We start from the raw sequence: 13235 nt of genomic DNA on the forward strand, positions 1-13235 counted from the left end.
GGCCCAGGAGTGTGAAGGTGAACGGAAAGGCACTGAAGCAACGAACCACCCTTGCTGTCTCTGCCTGGCCGGTTCCCCTCTCTCCACTGGGATTCTCTGCCTCTAACCCTATTACAGGGGCTGAGTCACTGGCTTACTGGTGCTCTTCCATGCCGTCCCTAGGAGGAGTGCGTCACTTGAGTGGGTTGAGTCACTGACGTGGTCTTCCTGTCTGGGTTAGCACCCCCCCTTGGGCTGTGCCATGGCGGAGATCTTTGTGGGTTATACTCGGCCTTGGCTCAGGATGGTAAGTTGGTGGTTGAAGTTATCGCTCTAGTGGTGTGGGGGCTGTGCTTTGGCAAAGTGGGTGGGGTTATATCCTGCCTGTTTGGCCCTGTCCGGGGGTATCATCGGATGGGGCCACAGTGTCTCCTGACCCCTCCTATCTCAGCCTCCAGCATTTATGCTGCAGTAGTTTATGTGTCGGGGGGCTAGGGTCAGTCTGTTATATCTGGAGTATTTTTCCTGTCTTATCCGGTGTCCTGTGTGAATTTAAGTATGCTCTTTCTAATTCTCTCTTTCTTTCTTTCTCTCTCTTGGAGGACCTGAGCCCTAGGACCATGCCTCAGGACTACCTGGCATGATGACTCCTTGCTGTCCCCAATCCACCTGGCCGTGCTGCTGCTCCAGTTTCAACTGTTCTGCCTGCGGCTTTGGAACCCTGACCTGTTCACCGGACGTGCTACCTGTTCCAGACCTGCTGTTTTCAAGTCTCTAGAGACAGCAGAAGAGGTTGAGCCTTCTGACATTTACTCCTGAGGTGCTGACCTGTTGCACCCTCAACAACTACTGTGATTATTATTATTTGACCATGTTGGTCATTTATGAACATTTGAACATCTTGGCCATGTTCTGTTATAATCTCCACCCGGCACAGCCAGAAGAGGACTGGCCACCCCTCATAGCCTGGTTCCTCTCTAGGTTTCTTCATAGGTTTTGGCCTTTCTAGGGAGTTTTTCCTAGCCACCGTGCTTCTACACCTGCATTGCTTGCTGTTTGGGGTTTTAGGCTGGGTTTCTGTACAGCGCTTTGTGGCATCAGCTGATGTAAGAACGGCTATATAAATAACTTTGATTTGATCTTACATACAGGACTTAAGGTTGTAAAATAGTGAACTACTCCTTTAATGGAGTGGAAGGCTCTATGAAAGGGATGTTTCACCCCAAAAACTTTATTGTAGTATTTTGTTCATTAGTACACTGCAATCACGTTTGCAAGAACTTTCAGTACAAAGCAAAAAGTGTGATGATGATGATGATGATGATAATAATGATATGAAAATGACAAATGACAATTGCCTGTAATTTGCATCATCACACTTTTTTGCTATGTACTGCAGTGTACCCTAATCCTGGTCCAGGGGACCCAAGGGGGTGTGCTTTTTTGTTTTTGCCCTAACACTCACACACTGGATTCAACTAAGCAACTCAAGCCTTTGAATTGAATAAGGTATGTGAGTGCTAGGGCAAAAACAAACATTTACACCCCTTGGGACCTGGATTGGGGAACACTGCTGTTACTGAAAGTCCTCCATCTTAAGAACTTCACTGTTGACATGCACATTTTTGGGATTGTATACAGGGTGAAGAAACCAATGTGTACATTTGTAATTTGATTAAACTATCCCTTAAATTGCCGTTCCTTTGGAGTTACATTTAGTTAGAGGTGCATTTGCTCTCAGCATGTGTTATAAATAAACATTCATGTATTTTATAAAGAAACTGCTTTTGTCATCTCTTAAATTTTGTTTACCTTTGTACTTTAGTTTACCCCACTGAGGAGGCGGCGGCAGCAGTAGTAGCATCTATCCCCTTCTCATGTAATGAGAAGGTTGCACTGTGGTAGTGGAGAACAGGAAGTTCCCGGCAGGCGGGCACCATTCTTCCGAATAAAGAAAGCGCCAAAACGGTGCAGTCAAGAAGATAACCTTTGTGTGTGTCCGTTTCAGTTTATTACTACAGGTATGGAATAGCACGTTTAAACTTTACAATATCGAAAGAACATGTCATTCCATGCTAGGTAACACATCCATTAAGGTATTATCACGTTTGATGTGTAATTTCTGTGTCAAACCGAGTGAAGAACGTGGTAAACTATTTTACAAGTCACATAGCTAGAGACTTTGGGTTTGTCTGAGTGGATGTACATATTTTTCTCAAGGTAATTTCATAAAGAATCCATTTATTTGAGATGTTTTTGATGAAAGTTATTGGTTTTGAGTAAAATTAACGAGCTGGTAAAATGGCGGCGCCCACTCGGTCTGTTACTATAATGTGCACGGGAAATACAATAGTGTTTTGATTGAAATGATACAAAAAAGACACGGTTGTTCAGGAAAATAGTAACCCTGCAATGTACTGCATGGTTTTTGAGTCATTTTATGTGAACTTAGGAAATCTACTATAACGTGCTCTTACGTTGTGTCTAATGTGAATGAATTCATGTTTTCAAATCACATTTTATTTGTCACATGCGCCGAATACAACATGTATAGACCTTAAAGTTAAATGCTTACTTACAAGCCCTTAACCAACAGTGCAGTTTTAAGAAAATACCTTAAAGTAAGAGATAAGAATAATGAAAGAGCAGCACTAAATAACAATAGCGGCGCAATATACAGGGGGTACAGAGTCAATGTGCGGGGGGCACCGGTGTCGAGGTAATTATGCACATGTAGGTAGAGTTATTAAAGTGGCTATGCATAGATAAGAGAGTAGTAGCAGCGGTGTGTGGGGGCAATGTAAATAGTCTGGGTAGCCATTTGATTAGCTGTTCAAGAGTCTTATGGCTTGTGGGTAGAAGTTGTTTAGAAGCCTCTTGGTCCTAGACTTGGGGCTCTGGTACCGTTTGCCGTCCGGTAGCAGAGAAAACAGTCTATGACTAGGGTGGCTGGAGTCTTTGACAATTTTAGGGCCTTCCTCCGACAGCACCTGGTATAGAGGTCCTGGATCTCAGGAAGCATGGCCCTGGTGATGTACTGGGCCATACATACTACCCTCTGTAGTGCCTTGCAGTCAAAGGCCAAGCAGTTGCCATACCAGGTAGTGATGCAACCAGTCAGGATGCTCTCAATGGTGCAGCTGATTAACTTTTTGAGGATCTGAGGACCCATGCCAAATCTTTTCAGTCTCCTGAGGGGAATAGGTTTTGTTGTGTCCTCTTCACGACTGTCTTGGTGTGCTTGAACCATGTTAGTTTGTTGGTGATGTGGACTCCAAGGAACTTGAAGCTCTCAACCTGCTCCACTACAGCCCCGTCGATGAGAATGGGAGCGTGCTCAGTCTTCCTTTTCCTGTAGTCTACAATCATCTCCTTTTGTCTTGATCACGTTGAGGGAGAGGTTGTTGTCCTTGCACCACACAGTCAGGTCTTTGACCACCTCCCTATAAGCTTTCTCATCATTGTCGGTGATCGGGCCCACCAATGTTGTCATCAGCAAACTTAATGGTGGTATTGGATTCGTGCCTAGCCGTACAGTCATGAGTGAACAGGGAGTACAGGAGGGGACTGAGTACGCACCCCTGAGGGCCCTCCGTGTTGGGGATCACTATGGCGGATGTGTTGTTACCTACCCTTGCCACCTGGGGGCGGCCTGTCAGGAAGTCCAGGATCCATTTGCAGAGGGAGGTGTTTTGTCCCAGGGTCCTTAGCTTAGTGATGAGCTTTGAGGGCACTATGGTGTTGAACGCTGAGCTGTAGTCAATAAATAGCATTCTCACGTAGGTGTTCCTTTTGTCCAGGTGAGAAAGGGCAGTGTGGAGTGCAATTGAGATTGCATCATCTGTGGATCTGTTGGTGCAGTATGCAAATTGGAGTGGCCCTAGGGTTTCTGGGATAATGCTGTTGTGAGCCATGACCTGCCTTTCAAAGCATTTCACAGCTACAGATGTGAGTGCTACGGGTCGGTAGTCATTTAGGCAGGTTACCTTAGTGTTCTTGGGCACAGGGACTATGGTGGTCTGCTTGAAACATGTTGGTATTACAGACTCAGACAGGGAGAGGTAGAACATGTCAGTGAAGACTCTTGCCAGTTGGTCAGCGCATGCTTGGAGTACACGTCCTGGTAATCCGTGTGGCCCAGCGGCCTTGTGAATGTTGACCTGTTTAAAGGTCTTACTCACATTGGCTGCGGAGAGCATGATCACACAGTTGTCTGGAACAGCTGATGCTCTCATGCATGTTTCAGTGTTCCTTGCCTTAAAGCGAGAATATAAGTTATTTAGCTCCTCTGGTAGGCTCGTGTCACTGGGCAGCTCTCGGATGTGCTTCCCTTTGTAGTCTGCAATAGTTTGCAAACCTTGCCACATCCGACGAGCGTTGGAGCCGGTGTACTACGATTCGATCTTTGTCCTGATGTTAGTCCTGTATTTGTTGTCAATGCTTAGCTACCTGATCGACTGAAATGAGATCAGTGCTTGATTTGGACAGGAGCTCACCGGAGCAGAGTACTTACATTTCTACTGCTTGAGATCATGTTCCTCTTATAGAATATTAGCTCAACATTATTGTGTAGCCCCTACCCCTAAATATAAACAGTACCGGCACCCAAAATGAGCACGGGCACCTATTTCAGTCCAAGTCAAGTGGTGAATTAGATAATTGAACAAGAAGAAATATAATATATTTTTAGGGAATAAAGAAAGTGCCTGAACTGTCAAGACTAACTTCTGTGTATTTTTTTCTTTATTACTACTGGCCGACTCAGATTAAGTCTGAGGCCGGTAACATCAACAGTGAGGACAAACCCAGCCTGCCTCTCTCCTTCCACACGGAGTCCAAACCTACAGTCACTGGGTCCTGATTGTGACAGTGGAGCCCAGTTTGCACTGCAGGATCCAGAGATGGCATCAGTGAAGCTGGAAGACTACAGTCAAACACTGGAGCTGAATGTCAACATTAAAGATGAAGAAGAGGAGGAGAAGATTGGGAAATCTGTTAGTCATGGTAAGAGCAGGTTCTAAGTTTGTGTTGTTCGTTCCAACTCCCCACTGTGCATAAAAAGTTGCAGTAGAACTGTTTCATGATGAACTGTTTCAATGAGAAGGTAGATGTTGGTCACTGGTGTTGACTGATCAGATTAAATGATTGAGATAAAGAGCCGTTGTGTTGAACACTGTGCGATGTTTAACAGTGAGAACGGCAGAATGGTGAACTTACTAAATGAAATGAGAGGTTGACTGTGTGATATTAGGTTGCTTCTTGTGTAAATATTTTCTGTCTGGATTTTAATTATTTGTATGTCACCCAGTAAAATCAATGATCAAATTACCATCAGAGGAATCAAATGATATTCATCAGTACAGAATCCCAGCTGTGAAGAGACGCTCTTCACTCCTATTTAAACCCACATTAAACACATTGTGTTTTAGTTTATTGTTTTTACGCTTTACTTTTTAATTCATGGTTACCTTTTTTGTCCAGGAAAAACAATCTTTCATGTATTTTAATTTCTGCACCTTTATTATTATTATTATTAACATTTATTTTAGAAAACAGCTCTATGTTACATACAACAGAGCGAAAGGGAGGGGGGTTGGACATGATACAAATTACCAAAAACTCAATACTCTGCCAAACAACCGGCATGTTTTTCAAATTTCCAAGGAACGATTCCAGTGGTCATGAGAATTTCATCTGCTCCGATTGGATGAAACAGGCCGCACTGCTGTATGGGATGAGTAGTTTGTTTGCCCCCTAACTGGTATGTACACAGTCTTGTACCCTTTACTTTTCTTCCATATCACTTTTTTTTGTTATGATTTCTAGTCTTTTGAATGAATGGTTCACCCTAGAGTTGTGGGTTCGATTCCCACAGGGGACCAGTGCGGGGAAAAAAGTATTAAAATGTATGTACTCACTACTGTTACATGGCACTATTTTTTGTTATGATTTCTAGTCTTTTGAATGAATGGTTCACCCTGGAGTTGTGGGTTCGATTCCCACAGGGGACCAGTGCGGAAAAAAAGTATTAAAATGTATGCACTCACTACTGTTCTGCTAAATGACTAATGTCAATTTGCAATACGTTAGGAGATACAGAACCTTGCTTTCTTAATTTCATCTGTCACATTATTATGTAGTTTACGGTAGTCCCCCAGTCACGTGGTGTTTGATGACAAACACACAACGAGAAGAGACTGGAGCCTTGTGAATCAGTTACTGTTGTGCAGCATGCGCCATCTAATTACAGTATGGAATTCACAACTAAATGTTTGCCAGCTAGATATCTTACAGCTGTTAACAGTCTACAATGTGTTAAATGCTCTGCAGTTGTGCATTTGCTTTGCTAATTTAGGAGCTAGTTAGCTCAGTGGTTATCTTCTTCCAAAATCAAACATTCGTTAGGTAACAGCAGATAATCCCCTCCTGGATCAAGAGCCTTGCAGGCTAATATTCGTTTTGTTCCTGCAACAAACTGTAAGTGGCGTTTTTGAGTTACCTGTATAGTTTAGGTCAGAAACTGTACAAAATGTTCGCAATGCGTTCATTAGCATTAGCTAGTACTCTCTTTGAGGATTCCTTAGTACTTGTTAGCATTCTGCTGACTGACGTTTTTTGGGATTTGTACTTTTTATATAAATACCGGTAGTGAACTTGTGCACTAGGTAATAGATAAAGCACATCGCCTTAATAATTTGCCCGTTAGATATTTTTCATAATGAAGATTTTGGCACCTATTACCACACCCCTTTCAAAGACACTTCAATCGTTTGTCTTGCTGATTCACCCTCTAAATGGCCCACATACACAATCCATGTCTCAAGATTTAAAATTCCTCCTGTCTCCACCCCTTCATCGACAGTGATTTTGAAGTGGATTTAAAAAGTGACATCAATAAGGGATCATAGCTTTCACCTGGTCAGTCTGTCACGGAAGGAGCAGGTGTTCCTAATATTTTGTACAATCACTGTTTATCACACTGACTTTTATTTCTGATGCTGTTCACACAGGTCACATTGAGACATTCTCTACATCCAGAGAGCAACAACAGGAAGATCACAGACCTAAGAGGTCTCACCACTGCCCATATTGTAAGAAGATTTTCCCAATTCTTTGAAAGCTAAAAATACACACAGGAGAGAAGGCGTACTCCTGCTCTGACTGTGGGTTGAGATTCTCTCAACAGAGCAGCTTAAAATCACACCAAAGCATACACACAGGAGAGAAACCTTACTCTTGCTCTGACTGTGGAAAATGCTTCACAATGTCATCTGACCTAACAGTTCACCAGAGAACACACACAGGAGAGAAGCCTTTTTCCTGCTCTGACTGTAGGGGGAGATTCTCTCAGCGGAGCATTTTAAAAATACACCAACATATACACACAGGAAAGAAGCCTTACTTCTGCTCTGACTGTGGGAAAAGTTTCTCCCTATTGGATACCTTAACTTCTTTGGGTTAGGGGGCAGTATTTTCACGTCCGGATAAAAAAACGTACCGATTTAATCTGGTTACTACTCCTGCCCAGAAACTAGAATATGCATATAATTAGTGGATTTGGATAGAAAACACTCTAAAGTTTCTAAAACTGTTTGAATGGTGTCTGTGAGTATAACAGAAGTCATATGGCAGGCCAAAACCTGAGAAGATTCCATACAGGAAGTGCCCTGTCTGACAATTTGTTGTCCTTCTGTTGCATCTTTATCGACATTACAGCATCTGTGCTGTAACGTGACACTTTCTAAGGCTTCCATTGGCTCTCTAATGCCGCCAGAAAGTGGAATGGGGTGTCTGCTGTCTCTGGGCAAAGTACAGCAGCAGAGTTTGTAAGTGGTCAGCCTGGAGACAGTGAGACTGAGATGTGCGTTCACGAGACTTCTCAATTTTTTTCTTTCAGCCTTTGAATGAATACAACGTTGCCCGGTTGGAATATTATCGCTATTTTACGAGAAAAATAGCAAAAAAATTGATTTTAAACAGCGTTTGACATGCTTCTAAGTACGGTAATGGAATATTTTGACATTTTTTGTCACGTAATGCGCTCGTGCGTTACCCTTCGGATAGTGACCTGAACGCACAAACAAAACGGAGGTATTTGGATATAACTATGGATTATTTGGAACCAAAACAACATTTGTTGTTGAAGTAGAAGTCCTGGGAGTGCATTCTGATGAAGAACAGCAAAGGTAATCCAATTTTTCTAATAGTAATTCTGAGTTTAGTGAGCCCCAAACTTGGTGGGTGTCAAATTAGCTAGCCTGTGATGGCCGAGCTATGTACTCAGAATATTGCAAAATGTGCTTTCGCTGAAAAGCTATTTTAAAATCGGACATAGCGATTGCATAAAGGAGTTCTGTATCTATAATTCTTTAAATAATTGTTATGTATTTTGTCAACGTTTATCATGAGTAATTTAGTAAATTCACCTGAGGTTTTCGGTGGGTATGCTAGTTCTGAACATCACATGCTAATGTAAAAAGCTGGTTTTTGATATAAATATGAACTTGATTGAACAAAACATGCATGTATTGTATAACATAATGTCCTAGGAGTGTCATCTGATGAAGATCATCAAAGGTTAGTGCTGCATTTAGCTGGGGTTTGGGTTTATGTGACATATATGCTTGCTTAGAAAATGGCTGTGTGATTATTTGTGTCTATGTACTCTCCTAACATAATCTAATGTTTTGCTTTTGCTGTAAAGCCTTTTTGAAATCGGACAACGTGGTTAGATTAACGAGAGTACTATCCTTAAAATGGTGTAAAATAGTTGATTGTTTGAGAAAATTGAATTGTGGTATTTTAGTCGGTTTTGTATTTCACGCCGTGCGATGCCATTGGCTGTTGGCTAGGGGTTCCACAGGCGGAACGGGGTTCCGCTAGCGGAACGTCTGACCTCAACAGGTTAAAAGCACATGAACGTGTACATACAGAAGAAAAGCCTTACTCATACTCGGACTGTGGAAAATGTTTCACCCAATTTGAAATGTTAAAATGTCACCAGCGTATACATATAGGAGAGAAGCCTTACTCCTGCTCTGAATGTGGGAAGAGTTTCTCTCTACAGAGCAGCGTAAAATCACACCAACATATACACACAGGAGAGAAGCCTTACTCTTGCTCTGACTGTTGTAAATACTTCCCAACTTCAGCTGCGCTAAATGTTCATCAGAGAACACACACCGAAGAGAGGCTTTCCTTCTGTTCTGACTGTGGAAAGCGTTTCACTCAACACAGCAGCTTAAAGAATCACCAACGTTTACACACAGGAGAGAAGCCTTACTCCTGCTCTGAATGTGGGAAGAGTTTCACAACATCAAGTGCTCTGACAGTTCATCAGAGAGTACACACAGGAGAGAAGCCTTTATCCTGCTCTGACTGTGGGGCGAGATTCTCTCAACAAAGCAATTTAAGCACACAAACGGATACAAACGAGCGATGTCTTTTGCAGATTAAAAATATATATTTTTTGCTGGATTGACAGTGGGGTCCATCGCACTCTCTGATTTACCATTTACTGTTTAAAGTAACCTCCCTTTTTGGTAACAAAAGGAGAGAAGCTTCATCAGTTCTCTCAGACCAGCTAAGATTAAAGTCACTCCATCACTTAATTCTCATCTCATAAAATAAGTGGTAACAGTGAATTGGATCAAATGAAGAAAGTGTAGAACACTATTGTTGTCCTATTGTTTCTCACTGTGATTGAATTGTGTAGAAGAAAGGGAGCATTATAGAATATTAGCCTCTTTACTTTACTTGTCAGTTTTGGTGTGTTTTGTTTTGTTAGCTTCGACTGCAAAAAAGATTGAGATGACCTTGGGTTTGCCCTTAGCGTTGAATATCCTCTGAGGCTGGTTGACTGGGTGGTACTGCTTCCGTCTGAAGTTGTCTGTGAGATTGAGATAGTAGACACAACATGTATCAGATAGAGATGGTGTGATCAGTTTTCTCCATTCGTTAGGGTGGATTATTTTTTTACTACTAAGGGACTGTACATTATTTATAATGAGGGATACCTGGAGAAAATTGTATCTCTGAAATATAAATGTATGCCCCTCCCTTCACTAAAATATATTTTTACCCGACCCTCCCTGAACGCTTGGGAAAAACAAGTGACTCTCCCCTATACCCAAAATAATAATTAAAACATAAAGTGGATAGCAGAGAACATGCCTATTGTTTACCCTCACTCCTAGAACAGACCAGAGCCTTAGATATGCAGTTTTAGAAACAGTTCTTCATTTTGTAAGCGTTACATGTCAAAGGTTGTGGATTCCCAGAACACCATGTACAAGGGTAGGGGTGAAAATATATCCATTATAATATAAGCACTGCATGAATCTCATCTTATTTCTGTTCAAAAATGGCCTTTTATAAACTCATTTCATGCAATTCTACATCATTTTACATGACTGGAGACAATCCGAATAATTCTTTTTATACCAGAACAGTGCATGACAATGAATGAGGCATACTGCAGCACCAAAGAACTTTTGATTTCTATACAGGCTATTGTTCAAAAAGATTCTACAACGGGTTGGTCAAAACAAGCTTTGTGATTGGTTGAGACGTGTTCTAAGCCATTCTAAAAACACTGTTTAGCACAGATGCAATCAGCTATGATGCAAAAATGGGTATCTTGTTTTCTGTTCCGTCTGACAGATCCCTGCTCATCCACTGGCCCATCAGCCCAGCCAGCCAATTCATTAACTTGATCTCCACTGTAAAAGGCATCTAGACATTATTTCCCCTTGCTTTTAGCCTAACATTTTTATTTGCATCAACGGGGGGTTGTACAAACGTTGCTGTCTGTCTTTCAACATTTGCAACATTGTTTCAATACTGAAATTCGATATGCACTATGCTATTGAGAATTAACGTGTCAGGACGAATCTGACATCTTGTCTCAGCCAGTCGAAATCATGAATCCGCATAATCTTTATGGATATATACAAAGAAATGTCAATTTAAATACAGGTCAAACAAAATTAAAAGCAGTTACTTTGCTGTTATTCTAGCTGCATGGTTTGATGTGACTGTTAATTGTAGTTGGCTAGCTAGCAAGCAAGGGATCAGAGTGTTGCCAGACAGCATGGCAACGGAACATTTAGAACTGATGGATTCTATTAAAATGCAACATGTTTCAAGTTAAACTGTAGTTAGTTTGTATCCTGTTTAGTGAATGATTACTGTGAGTATTAATGGAGTTTAGGACATGAAACTGTGTGTATGCTCATTTAGAAATGTTGACCTAATCAGAGAAGAGGAAATTGCCTCGGAGCAGGGTCAGGCCCAGAACAGAAGATGGACGGGTTGGGATTCTGACATCTGGCTAAACAAAGAGAGGACCATGGACATTCCACAGGGGGAAAGAGGGAAACTCATTGGGGCCATAAAATGTATAGCTGGGGAGGTGATGCCTATAAGGGAAGAGTATAAAATGTGTTGTGAGCTTTCTGAATGCATGCACTCAGCTGACTGTATCCATGGTATTAAACACTCTCTTAGACTTCTCTTGAGCTTTAGGTCTCAATTCCTTATTGCAAAGAGATTGCAATTGCATTTTTCTTTTTAACACTATCAAAGCTAAAAATACAACTAAAAATACACTCAGGAGAGAATCTGTATCCCTGCTCTGACTGTGGGAAGAGCTGCAAAATATCAAGAGATCTGACAGTTCATAATTCAACACTGGAGAAAAGCCCTACTCCTGTTCTGGCTGTGGGAAGAGTTTCTCTCAGCAGAGCAACTTAAAAGGACACTAACATATACATGTGAGAATCCTCATCTGTTCTCTGACGAGCTAAGATTAAAATCATTCCATCACTTAATTCTCAATAAATCGTAGCACAAGTTACTGTAATCCTATTGTTTCTCACTGTGAGAGAACTGTGCAGAGGAAAAGGAGTGTTATAGAATGTTAGCCTCTCTTTACTTTACTGATCAGTTTGCACCTTGTCAGTTTTGGTGTGTTTTGTTAGCTTCTACTGTAAAGATATTGAGATTACCTTGGATTTGCCCTTAGGGTTGAATATCCTCATTTAAGGCTGGTTGACTGGGTGGTAGTGCTTCTCTCTGCAGTTTTCTGTGGTCATGAGCTATCAGACACTACATGTATCAGATAGAGATGGTGTGATTATCAGTTTTTACCATTAGTTTGGTGGGAGACATTTTTTACTACATAGTCTGTACGTCAATAAACAAAAGTATATGTGTTTTACATTTTATTTTAAAACTAGATTAGTTATTTTAGTCATTGATGATGAATATGTTTGGACAGCTCCATTGATCTTCCCATGAAAAATAAAGTTTGTACATGAATTTGTACTGGTCAAACTCTAATTCTCTTGTATAATGAATTACAAAAAAAACATATTTTAAGTGAAATATTTAGTGTTTATCTGAAACTGAACAAGACAGGAAGTTGAAATGAGCATCACAAAGCTAAATCTGACCTATTCTCTAACATGTTTTGTCAGCATAAGCAGCTGTGAGACCTATAATTTAACCTTTATATAATTAGGCAAGTCAGTTAAGAACAAATTCTAATTTACAATGATGACCTACACTGACCAAACCCAGACGATGTTGGGCCAAATGTGCGCCACCCTATGGGACTCCCAATCATGGCCGGTTGTGATACAGCCTGGATTCAAACCAGGGTGTCTGTAGTGACGCCTCTAGCACTGAGATGCTGTGCCTTAGACCGCAGTGCCATTCGGGAGCCCTGCTACAGAACTGTAACTTTATTGACCTACTGAATCATCATAGTTTGTTTTTGTTTTTTTTGGGGGGGGGGGGATCTTTACAGTAAATATAATGCTTTTGTTTAATTCAAGGCATTCAAAATAATATATATATCTGTATTTCTCTACTTAATACGTGTCACGACACCGGTATACATTGGGACAAGCCAATTTGCTAGTCACCAATATTCTCTAAATCAAATAAGCGATGACTGTTTAACAGTCTTGTGGCCTGGAGATAGAAGTTTCATTCTCTCTGTCCCAGCTTTGATGCACCTGTACTGTCTCCGCCTGATAGATGGTAGCAGGGTGAACAGGCCGTGTCTCTGGAGGCTGAGATTCTTGATAATCTTCTTGGCCTTCCACAGAGATTGTCTACAATACATATGTAAGGGGTTGATAAACGTAGACAGTAAAACAGACACCACTTTAGTTTTTTATAAACCAAGGTTTATTTGTCTAGCAAATCAATATCACCTACGTTATACATGCTTAAGCAATAGTTAGTCC

The 13235-nt window shown here is 41.3% G+C and overlaps 1 protein-coding gene and 1 long non-coding RNA gene across 2 annotated transcripts in view; both read left to right on the forward strand.

The window, feature by feature from the left end:
• LOC106575980 (uncharacterized) overlaps positions 1-13235 on the forward strand; it is a 185525-nt gene that overhangs the window by 137675 nt on the left and 34615 nt on the right. The gene's annotated exons all lie outside the window — the stretch shown is intronic.
• LOC123728054 (uncharacterized) lies at positions 1869-11493 on the forward strand. The gene is made up of 5 exons (XR_014381284.1): positions 1869-2000; positions 4745-4983; positions 5644-5740; positions 6990-7070; positions 10642-11493. It is a non-coding gene; the product is annotated as an uncharacterized LOC123728054 (long non-coding RNA).

Source organism: Salmo salar, chromosome 17 (assembly GCF_965601325.2).
Source record: "Salmo salar chromosome 17, fSalSal1, whole genome shotgun sequence".
NCBI classification, from domain to species: Eukaryota; Metazoa; Chordata; class Actinopteri; order Salmoniformes; family Salmonidae; genus Salmo; species Salmo salar.